Source organism: Desmodus rotundus, chromosome 2, assembly GCF_022682495.2.
Source record: "Desmodus rotundus isolate HL8 chromosome 2, HLdesRot8A.1, whole genome shotgun sequence".
In the NCBI taxonomy this organism is placed as follows: Eukaryota; Metazoa; Chordata; class Mammalia; order Chiroptera; family Phyllostomidae; genus Desmodus; species Desmodus rotundus.
The window spans coordinates 13534908-13547042 of NC_071388.1; positions in this window are offsets into that span (position 1 = coordinate 13534908).

The window sequence follows — 12135 nt, forward strand, 5'->3', positions numbered from 1 at the left end:
GAGCAATGACAAATGGAATTGGTCAAAAAATATTTCATGCAGAAATAAAAAGAAACTTAAAAAAATTCAATACCACTGAATCAAAAATAAAAACAAAAAGTTAAATAAAGATGGTTAAGTAAATTAATATCAGAAAAACTAATGTAGACCTGAAAGTCGAAAACAGTCTATAAATCCAACAACCAATGTTACTATAAAAACTCGTACCTTAGAACCACTCTGTGGGTGGGAATAGGACTTAGAATATCATCTGCTCCATCCTGTCTTGACAAATATCCGTTTAAAAAGTCTTTCTTGAGCACCTACCCTGTGCCAGGAGCTCTGCCAAAAGACGAGGACATGGTAATAAAACAGGCATTGCTTCTGCTGTCACAGAGCTTAGGGTTTAGCAAAACTTAATAAAATCGTTATACAATAAGACATCTAAATAAACATTCGAAATATGAAAAAGGAAGCATGCGATGAAGGGAGCTGATCTGGTTCAGGTCCTAGAACACCCAGGAGGAACAATATTTAGGCAGAGATCTCAAGGGTGAGGAGGGTAACTGTGAAAAGTGAGTGGAGAATGTTGAGAAGATCACAGGCACAGAGGACAAGATCTGTGCCTAGAAGGAGCTTGGTGTGCTCAGGCACCTGAAAGAAGTTCACGGGATGGAAACCTAGGGGACGAGGAAGCACAACATGCATAGGAACTTGAGCAACTGGAGGGGACCAGAAAATGTGGAACCTCTGAGGAGACACTGTCTTGGAGGACACCCAGGAACACAGCAATGGGCACACACCAAAGGGTTCACACAGATGTGGCACTGACAGACTGGAAAACACTGTGCTGTCAGAAGGAGAATAGATGGGAAAAGGAGAACAGATGGGGAAAGGAGCAAGAATGGATATCTTCTGAGGAAGGTATCGGAGGAAATATGAAGTAGTGCAGAGATCTGGAAAATCAGCAGAACTTGATAACTAGATGCTATGGGATGTGGGTGAGGGAAACATAAATTTGCTACTTAGTGCTCTGGCTTATGCAAAACTGTGTAGACAATAGTAAGGAACGTTGAGACAGGGTACACAGGAAGTGGAACAGATTTCAGTGCAGCTGGGCGACTGGGGAGAGGGAGATCTTGATTTCAGTTCTGAATGTGTGGCATTTGCAGTAGTTTTGCCAAGGCTACGATGTTGCATAATTCCAGAAGGAGCCATTCACGTAGAATCCAATACAAACTTTGCCCCCTGGGACAGTCCCTGCAGTGCTGCTGTTTCAGCATTCAGGTGGAAATGGTGAGTAGATACACAGGTCTAGTTTTTCAAAGAAGCATCTGGGTTGCAAATGTTTCATTAACTCTAAGATGTCACCACTTAAAAATATAGCATTATTTTATATGCCACTAAGAATGAGAAAATTACAGCCACTACTACAGCATGCCATCCACTGTGAGACCCAGTCAACATTCAAAGATGTTAAAATGTGGAAAAGCGAGCATTTTGTAATTGACATGGCCTATGGTGGGTGGTTTTACTAGTTTGCATGGATGACGTGCCTCGGGAGTGTTGAGGGAAAGGAAAAGATAGCCTGATAAGCAGTCTGAAGGAACTACATTTAGGCCCTGGATGGAGGAGGATGATTCAAGAAAGTCAGAGAAGAAAGATTACGGAGAAGGTACAGAAGACACAAAGATAGCCCTGGGACTCATCAAAGTAAAAACAGCAGTGAACTAGGAGAGTGCTCTTGGGTCGGGTAGCAGGGATAGAACCCATGTGAGTGGGTGGAGAGTGAGAGGTAGGGGAGAAAATAAAATGGTGGGTGTAGACAAATTTTTCAAGAAGTTTGGTTGTGAAGGGTAGGAGAGAGGCACAGGAGTAGTTGGGGAAAGACAGTTGAGTGAAACTTTCTTTGTAAGATGAAAGAGATGTGGGCATGTTTAAAAGTCAATGGGAAAGGTTGAATATACGTGAGGGGAAAATGTAGCTAATAGTATAAATGAATGAGACTATGGGAAATGGCAGGATGCACAGCACAGGTGGATGGATTGGTCTTTGACACCTGCCATTAGCAGAGACACACTAAAAAGAAGGAAAGTGGAGATCCACCAGAGCTGGGTTTTGCTAACTGGGCACAAGCAAAGATGGAGAGAGAAGGAAGTTAGTGGTTCCGGAAAGAATGTTACTAAGGTTATGGCTCCTGGAGTCTAAGGTGAAGATCAAAGGGATGAAAACGCAGGTCAGATGGGCTGAGAGGTTTTAGAGGTGTCAATGGACAAGATGCTTACCCTATCAACTAACTTCCTTCTCGTGTATATTCTGCCTGCTTCAAGTGAATGGATCTTTCTCACTGGCTTGGAAACATACACCTGTCCAATCTTAAAATCATCTCGTAGATGTAGTGTAGCTGCAAGTCCAGAATAATACATCATTATGAAAAGTGGTTGCACAGGCAGAGCAGCCCTGGGTGGCTAGAGTATGGCCATTGTCGTAGGTGACTTAAGTAAAAGAAGGAGAAAGTCTCCAGAGACAAAGGGTTTTGCTGAAACAAATTCTTTGATGTGACCGTTGATGCCATAAAGATAATGTAGCTTTCTGTGACTGGGACAGCTGTGAACAGGAAGTTGGTGGTGAGGGACAGCGGACGTAGCTAAATAGCAGGAACTGTAAAGGGGAGAGGTTTATTTTTAAGAAAATCATTTCATTTTCAGAGTTTACCAGTGGAGACAATATGGTGTGTGTGGAATAAATGGCACAGGAAGGAAAAGATGAGGAGGAGGAAAGACAGAAAGAAAATGTCGGGGAATCTAAACCTAACATATTTTACTCAGAAAGGGACATTATCTCTTTCCTTCTCACCGCATTTGATATCAGAGCTTCTCCTGTAGCCAAGGAATGGAACCAATTCCTGTAAATACTTGTCTTATTGCTTGAAATAGAGTCAGGTTTAGAATGCTTGGCCCTTACCTGTGCTCAAAGGGGCTTCTGGAGTGGGGGCTTCAGCACTGAAGCCGTAGTTGAGCGGCCCAGCCCCTTACCCTGAGGATCCCTTTGCCCGTCCCTGCGGAGGCCTCGCCTGAACTCTCAAGAGAGTAGCGCTGTTTCTGAACCCTCCTGGGTCCTGCTTAGTCCTCCAGCTGCATTGAAGGGAAGAAGAGACAAGTGCAGGAAGTGAATTTTGACTCTTCACAACCTTCTGTAAGAGACACATTGTGAGCCCTTGAGAGCTGTGTTTTACCCTGGATACAGATTTGGTGTTTTGTGCTACTGTTCAAGGATGGAAGAGCGGTGGAGACCTAAAAGGATGAGCACAACCTTGAACTCTCCTGGAGAGGTAGAGGGTCATCCAAAAGAACATGTCAGTCAGTCCTATTTGTGGCTATTAATTGGAGAAACAGAGTTTTACTAGAATCGTTATTAAGATAAGATACAAAATGTGGCTTAGACTTGCCTTGGATGAATCATTTAGTTAATTTCAACTTCAGCAGCAGGGCATTGGAGGCACACATAGCCCCCTTACTCACCTCACATGTCATTAGGGCATACTGAAACCGAGAGGCCAGATTTAATGGATCGCTCATAGATCCCTCCCGGATCTATGCCGTCACAGCAGACATTCAAATGTGACTGTCATCTGTTGGCGATTTCATTGATTATTGTTTTATGTCTTATCCCATTTCAAAGTTTAATTTTCATTCTTTTCAGTGTCAGATCTTTGGAGTTTATGGATGCCTATGTCCGTGGGTGGTGTGATTGGGGGCCCCTCCACACTACCCACAAATGTAGGCATGTGCGCTCACCCCCGTGGTTTTGTTCCGCAGTGGCACGGAAGTGGAGCGGCAGGGGTGTGATAACTATGGGAAATGCACTGCGACGCTCGCTTGCCCGTGGACCAAATGCGTCCAGTATTGCTGTACCACGGAAAGAACCTGGGCTCCACAGCGAGATGCTCCTGTGACTGCCTTGCTTTCTGACAACATTGAGTCTATGATTTGGTTTTTCTGAACCTCACCTTTCTTCACCATAACATGGACACAATTCCACCTGCATGCTAGGTGTTTTGAAAGCACCATGGGAGTAAGTGCCTTAGACATTTGCACAGCGTCCAACACGTACTAAGCACGCAATAGATGTTCTTTCTTTTTTGATGGAATAACACATTCAAAAAGCTCCCACGGATTACTTTTCACTTTCCTGGTACACTAAAAAGAGAAAATGCTTGTAAATCTTTATCAATATTACAGTAGAGAGAGGACTGACTTAGTATTAATCCAATCATTCTATTACTTTTTATTCTTGAAATTTGACATGATTTATTTCAGCAGAGATTTTATTTTAACATCCTTCAGTACGATTTAACCACGGGGGATTTTTGGTGCTGCTAACGTTTATCAGAAAATAGAGCCAAGTGCTTTAGTAACATCAAAAAGGGAGCATTTGGGGAAATTGTTTCATTAAAATATTTTTTTTTGCGAGGAGAAAGGGCAGGCATATGTGCGTGTGTTTGCATATGCTCACTAACGTTTAAACAGATCTCAGGGATGAATGTGTTACCAAAAGTTCCTTTGAAAACGGCACACATATTTAATTACTTTAGAAAGTATTTTTTTTGGAGGTGCTGGTTTTCTCTCCCATACTAAAAGCTAAAATAATCTATTTGGGATTTTATTAAATTATCTTTATCTTATAATACCTTACTAAAAATGTCTTGAAATATTTTGTCATTAAGAAATTTGGGATTACAGAGTTATAAAAGCAGCCAATTGATTAAGGATTTTGACTATACATAGCATAATTTTGAATCATGATTTTTCTGAGGGAATGGAAAAGATCAGAAGTTTTTCTTGTGTTTCCAAACAAGGTTGGCTAAATTTTAGCAAGCACAAATAGCATGCACTTTGAAAATGCATGTAAAAACAAGTTTGTTTTGAATTTCTGTTTAGCTTTTACCATTCCATGCAATATTTGGAAATTATCCCATTTCCCTTCTCCATCATAATGTCTAATCCTAATTTATTTGAAAATATTTTAGAGTGCTTCGGAGGCAGTTAGGATGTTATCAGGTAGCTGGAGCTGAGGACTGACAAATTTTCTAAATGCATGGGCATGTAAAGGATTGCTAGAGACAGTCAGCATTTGGGGTGAGGGACCCCGTTATCTTGCATAATCCTCTCAGCACCACTGTCAAGATCAGATTTATGATCATCACTGCATTGATGGGAACAAGAAAGCAGGTACCTCATGGCCAACGAGGCCCCAGACTCCTACAGTCCCAGCTGTGCCTTCCCCGCTGCTAGCAAATCGCTTACAATGTTAAGCAGCTCTAGACAGTACGTAAAATCTTGTCCTGGTCAGACCATTGTATAAAACAGGTGTCAGGTTCTAGGAAGAATGAAGGGACATTTCAAGAAAATACAGTTATGGTAAAATTATTATTTCTCTTCCTGTTCTTGGTTATCTCCTTTTTTTCTTTTTTAGGTTTATATAAACAGGTCTCAGACTATGGGTTTGTGCACTGTAGGTCTACTCAGTATATTTGTAATTTGTAATTAGCCCTGTAAGTAATTATATTCTAAGTTCTTGCAACTTCACATGAGGTCTGTGGACCAAGAGAGTGGGTAGCACCCCAGAGCTAGATAGAAATTCAGCCTTGCCCTGGACCCAGACCTATTCAGTCAGAAATTGCATTTTTATAAAGATGCCCAAGAAAATTGAATGTGCTATCCTCAGCCAATATCTCAAAGAAAGGTGAACACCCAAGGTGGTGCAAAATAATCCCCCCTGTTGTCTTAAATTTTATTTAAAATGTGTAAGAAAGGAGCTAAGTTTATGAATACATACTCTGTGGATTGACTCTGGCGCCCCCACGTGGTTCCGGACATTCGAAGGATCCTAGGGCGCTGGACAGGCCGCTCAGAGGCTTGCGCAGAACAGCTTTCACTGTGTTCATTCGCGTTCAGTGTTCTGCAATAAAGTGTAATTTTTCTGTGCCTCTTTAAGTGGAAAAGCTTTAAGAGATTCTCCCAGACAAAAAATTGCCAGGTAAAGTGCACAGTAACATTTCAAGGGCTGTTAGCATCACTTAGTCCAAGTAGAAAGTCCTAGCCTGCTGGTGACATTAAGGAAGCGATAAAAAACAAAACCGAAAACCCATGAACCGACCCTAAGTGCATGTTCGCACACTGAAGCTTTTATGAAATACCGGGTGCAGTTTTGACATACATTAAGCCTGCTGTAAAGATAAACTTACCTAGAGCGGAATCAACCACATTGTTCTCACTAAAATATTATCAAATCAACGTAAATTCTTTTCTCATATCATACATTGTTTTAATCACTTTTTAGTAAAAAGAAGTTTTCTATACCATTAAAATGAAGTAAAATTTATTTAAGATACATTTTTCATTTTCATGTTCTCTAAATTTGAGGCTTTACGATTCATAATTACACAATATATTAATTTAACAACAAAATATGTAGATTGTTAATTATATACACACACACAATACAGACATATGTTACAAAGTTAACAGTTTTGTACTGGTAGAGGAGCTTGTGAACGAAAAGAAAGTTTCTGCTTTAACATCTGGAATAAAAGCTAGTATGTAATTTCTCTTCAAGGGACCTACAAAATAGTAAAACAAACAATACAGTTGGCAAGATACTGTTTTTTATTAGTAACCTTGAGAAGGAGTATAAATGGTGACATTCATTATTAGGCAAACGGTTGTAAAATATTTTTGTTAAATTAAAGATAATTTAAGTATTGAATTAATAAACCATATAATTTGTTTTTAGACCTTAATAAACTGAGTATAAGAGAAGAGCAAGTATTCTAAAAATGCCTCATGTGAATGGTATATATGCTAGGACAGTTCAAAGTGCTTTCTCTATTTTGTCTCATTTTAAGTGCACTCATCACAGACACCTTAAGAGTAACCACATAGACACAAACAGTACGGTGGCCACCAGAGGGCAGGGGGCGGGGACAATAAAGGGTGAAGGGGGCCAAATATATGGTGACAGAAGGTGATTTGACTTTGGGTGGTGGGCACAAAATACAATATACAGATCATGTATCAGAGAAATGTGCTCTTGAAACCTATATAATCTTATAACCAATATCACCCTACAAAATTAATTAAAAAGTAACAGGTAAAACCTGGTCAGTACCTCTTTAAAGACGAGAAAATAGAACATGAGGTGGTTACCACTTCCTCTCACATTTTTAATAAAGGCATTTGTATTCAGGTCTGAAAAATGCACTTCCTCTTCCTTATTTTCTGTTAAATCCATGAATTATTTTAATTCCCTGTATTTGGCAGATGGTGCCTGGAGGTCCCAAAGTTAATACCCTGAAGTTTGTCATCACGTGTGTCCTCTAACTGATGGCTTATTTTCATGAGATAGCAAATCATTAGTTATGGTTAATTAGTTAATCATAATTAATCTAGCCTCCTTTGGATGTGTTAGAATATTACCCCAACAATTAAATTTGTTAAAATGGTAGCATGGACAGGAATTTTTTGGTATGTTTGATGAATATTGCACACACTTTTATTTCCGTAATTGCTGGGCAACAGACTTCCTTCTCCCCTTTCTCCTGGGCACCCGGCAAGACTAAGGTTTCTGGCCTCCCTGGAAGTCAGGAGGGTCCTTTGAGTTTTTAATGGGACTGCGGGTTTCATCCAAGCAGATGGGCCCGTCAGCCAGGGATGCGTGCTTCGACTACCATGGCAGCAAGAAATATAGGCTGTATTTGGGTTTGTTTGTTGTAGAAGTTTATTCTATATTAATAATGCATTTTAGTACAGTATGCCAAATATATAGAATGCTTAATGCAGTATGTTTTAGTTTGAATTATTTTAAGTGAGTTTTTTTTTCCCTTCAAATTTCACAATTCAGTGTGTGTCTCCGTTGACCTTGCTTGGTTATTTTTTTCCTATTTCTGGGCCATGATTTCTGGTTTATACACTGGTGGGTGAACCGATATTTAAATCTTACTTCCCGTCGCATTTGATAGGAAAGCCTCTTGCAGCTTTTCTGGCTGCTTGCTTAAGGCTTTCTGCTAGGTTTGCTTAATGTACTGATTTGCACAGTGGGATAAGCTAGAAACATATTCTAAATCTGAAAGCTCAGATTCTGCTGAACACGGCAAACATTGGGAGAGAGCACTAACATGGACTAAATCTGTCCATCCTCCACACCCCTTTTTGCAAAGGCTCCTGTTTAAACCTCAAAACTGGCGGAATGCGGATTGTGTTTATGAAAAGTTGTCTTCGCATGTACCACTTGTAATACATTTGATGTGTCTGGCTGAAGAAATTGTATGCTGAACATTAGCCATTTTGGGAAGTAATCATACACACTTGACCACATTCATAACTACTTTATACTCGCTTGGTGAGTCCCTGGTCATTATGGAGCCTTGAGAGGGACCTAACAGTTAGGAAGCTGTGCAAGAGTGGATCATCCAGGACTGCTGACTTCCTCAGCTCCCGGGGATATAATTCAGAGACCATTTCCAAGGTTCAGAAATTTTTCCCTTCATGAATCATAAAATTATTAGGCCCAGAAATCCTCAAGAGATGATCTAATACTAATGCTGCATTTACATACACCACAGTCTATGGAGCAAAGTAAATTATTCAAAATCCCCGGGTGAATCATTTTCCCACTTAAAATCATCTTTACACAAATTACTTGAGGATGTAGGTGACAGATTCGCAGAAAAATAATGAGACTGTGAGAGAGGAAAAAATTAGCCCTAAATTAAATGTTTTAAACACAAGGAAGTTGTGAATAGAGGCCCCTTAACTGGAATAGGAATAAATCTGACACTAAAAACTTCTTACATTTTGTTGCATTTGACTCTTATAACCAAGTCTGCATACTAGAGTAATTGGGAGTTTAGAGGAATTTTACCACTTACTTTGAGAGAACAAAATACGGGTACCTGGGACCAAAATTCAGGTTTTCTTTACTCTGCTCCAGTAGTATTTCCTCCTCGTGACACATGAGCCATATTACTTCTTCCTCACAATATGCTCTTCTTTTCCGATTCTCCCCAATTAAGGGAACCTGGACACAGCTGGGGAAATTTCTGCCCTGGGTATGTGCTTAGTTGGGAATTTTAGAGATTTCGCCAAATCAGCTCCCTTGGGAAAACATTATCGGGAGGTCTCAGGTTGCTGAATGGATAGGGCAGAGAAACACAGTCTGGTAAAGTAGCTTTCTTTGCATTTAATTACCAAGTGTGAGTGGGCCACATAATAAGCCTGCTTCAGAGAAAGAAATCTGAAAAGCCATTCCTAAAAGGATTCTTTTGATGAGGAGGAATGTGGTTCTTGATCCAGTGAAAACGAAAAGTGGCGTGATCCTTAACCCTCAAGCAAGCACACACCCTAATTTTGATGACTAAAATTTTTGCATAGAGAAGCCCACACAACCACTTTATCTATCTTCCCTCTTCAATTTATAAATTATATTAAGCCTTTTTTACTTTTACTGTTGGCTTTTAAAGACCGACTTATCTGTTTATCACTATTTAATTTTTATTATTTAAAGGTGGTCTCAATACAAAAAAAGTGGATTATTCTCCAGAATGTGCTATCCATGAAGAAAATGTTCTGATATGTGCATCACTAACGGTCTTGGGGAGTTTTAAAGTCTTGATGGCATTCTCAGGTTATACAGCTAGGAAATTGGTCATCTGTCCAAAACTTTAAGCCTAAGCAAATTTTAATTCATTTCCTATGTTGCTCAGTCAAAAAATTGCACCTTGCTCTAACCCACTGGGCTCCCAGACTGACAAAAACGATGTTGATTGGATCCAACCTATCAGGAGTTTCTTAACATCTTTAACAAAGCAACAGAATGAATTTGTAACAATTAGGATGCTGACAGGAACAATTAAAAAAAGACTCATTTCAAAGTGGCTCAGAGGCTGAGAAGGCTTATCGGCTCACATAACTGGAAGTCCACAGCATTAGCAATCCAGTGGCCCCAAATCCCTTATCTCTTCTTTTTCTTGGCTCTTTGGATCTAGGGTGCCTTTCCCGAAGACGATTTTGCAGTTTGAGGACATTGCAGGCCAATATTCAGCAGAAAGTATCGAGCACTCTTTTCCATTATTCCAGCAAGAGTCCTTCAGTCTACTCTGGATCTGACCATTTTAGGAATATGAACAGTGGCTGGGGGGATGGAGCGAACTGTTTAGCTTACACTAAGAAGGATCCATTCTGGAGCTGGGTTGGGGCAGGGGAGGTCAGTTTCTTTTGAACCATCGGTGTTGTGTGGAAATAAAGGCATGAGCGTTGAGTGGACAGCCAGCATTGACCATGCTGGGAGATTTATTGAGAGTTAGGAAGCCAACGCTGTGGTATAAAATATCTTTATTGAGTTAGACTGCAGACTTAATCACAGTGGAAGGCAGGAGTTTACAAATAATTACAGGATTTACTATAATGTGGTTGTGCAGTGAATCTACCAACCTTCGCCTCCCAAGTATCCATTTCTAGAGATTTTGCCTACCCGTTTGCAGAAAACCATTTTTCTTTTATCTCCAGTGACCACAACTTCTTCATCACATGGTATATTATTTAATTGTTTTGCTACTTTTACAATGATTTAAATTTTTTATATTAGTACCATAAAACTAAATAAAAATCTAGTAGAACCTACTTTTGAAACTAATTAATCATAGACTGAAATCTCTTTAATATGATAGAAAAAGTATTCTTTCCTTTCAAGCTTTCATTTTCTTTTCTTCCTTCCCTCTCTTTTTCTTTCTCTCTCTCTCTCTCTCTCTCTCTATTCTTTCCCTTCTCTCTATATCCCCAAACTCCTGTCGATGGTGAACATACATAGTTAGCTTATATGCTGCTGCTGTTACACGACCACATTGATGATTATTCAGGCAATAATTCTAATAATTACAGACTATATTGCTTACCAAAAAACCCTTTCTTTTGATTTATTTCAGAGTTTGTGCTAACATTTCATGACCAAAAAAATACACGTGGGAGACGTTTTCTAAGTTCTTGAATATGAGAATGTCTATGTTGCCTCCAAACATGAATGATTGCTTGGCTGGATATAGATTTGAGTACAAGTCGATAGTCATCTTAACTTTATAGAAGTGGAACAGCTTGCTTTTGAAATATAGAATTGTGAAAAAGAATTATGGCATTGAAATGGTTTTCTTTTTTCTATGTTGCCTGGTTTTCTGCCAGGATGGTGTTAGCTTGCTTCATTTTTTTTTTATTCTTATAATTGTCAAGATCTGTTTTTGTCCGTTATTTTTCATTAAATCTGCCTATATCCAGGTAGGCTTTTTTTCTGATTTAAAGTCTCAGCTCTCTTTGGCTTAGTAAACTTATCTTCATTTTTATTTTCTTTGTTACTTCTTCCATCTTCTGCAGCGAGTATTTCTTTATCACATGGAATTCTTATTATGAACATCGGGGAACGCCCGGGTCAATCTTCCATCTTCCTATTATCTTTTCACTTACTGTATTGATCCCTTTGCTATTTTCTTCAGTGTTCCGGGTAGGGTAGGTGATATTTCTACACTGTGGAGCCACCCGTCTGCTGCTCACTGCCTCCACTGATTAATACTTAGAAACATAACATTCATCTGGAAGCAACTTCTCTTTATCTTTAACTGTTCTATTTTATAGATGTACAGCCCTTTCATCTTTCATGGACATTAAAAATGCGAGGCTTTCAAAGTTTTCTTCTGTTTCTATCAGGAAGGTTGTGTCATGGGTGAAAATGATCTCTGATGCTTCAGATAGATCTGCGTGCTTATAAACTAATTTAAACATGTTTTATTTTTCTGTTCATCCTTACAGAAGATAAAGGTTTTGCCACTATTGAGAAGTGAAATAGTTTTAACCAAGTTTATGCGGGACCCCAATTAAAACTTTGGATTCATGGGCAGAGAAAGTATAAATGTATGTTCAGTTTAATTTTTTTCCATATTAGGGTTGAAGTTGTCTTTGAGGAGGGGAAGAATGCCACCACCAGAGGCATTTGCAAAGTAGAAGGTTTCATTCCTATGAGGTTTTCAAGTGTTGGCAGGTAGTGTCTGCAGTGAACTCTTCTCACCAGCCTGCTGTGGCATTTTTATGACCTGCGTGGGGGACTATGTGTCTT